Source organism: Ailuropoda melanoleuca, chromosome 13 (genome assembly GCF_002007445.2).
Source record: "Ailuropoda melanoleuca isolate Jingjing chromosome 13, ASM200744v2, whole genome shotgun sequence".
NCBI lineage: Eukaryota > Metazoa > Chordata > Mammalia > Carnivora > Ursidae > Ailuropoda > Ailuropoda melanoleuca.
The window spans coordinates 9,157,753-9,158,245 of NC_048230.1; positions in this window are offsets into that span (position 1 = coordinate 9,157,753).

Sequence of the window (493 nt, forward strand, 5' to 3'; positions counted from 1 at the left end):
CCTTCCAAAGGGCCCATCAAGAGTCACTAATGAGCATACAAGAAGAACCTCATTAATTCCAGAGATTCCAATGGTCTTAAAGTCTCTTACAGCTGGAAGCAGAGATTGAGACCAAATATTATGACCAAAAAAATGCTCCTATCACCTCTGTTACTCAGGAAATTACAAAAGTTTTAAAAGCTCTTGTGCAGGAACTGAGGATGAAAACCAAATAAATATTTCTTATTATTTCATATCACACATACAATAAAGGATAGGAAGTTAGAACTCTTTTACTCTTATACTTATTATTTAAGTAATCTCCATCCCCAATGTGGGGCTCAAACTCACAACCCCAATCTCAAGAGTCACATGCTCTTCCAACTGAGCCAGCCAGGCATCCCAGAAGTTAGAACTCTTAAGGAAAATTATTTTTATTATTATTTCTTTACTGTGAAAGTACTTCTTGTGTTCTTTATACCTTGATGAAGTATTATTGAGACTGCTAAAGCCA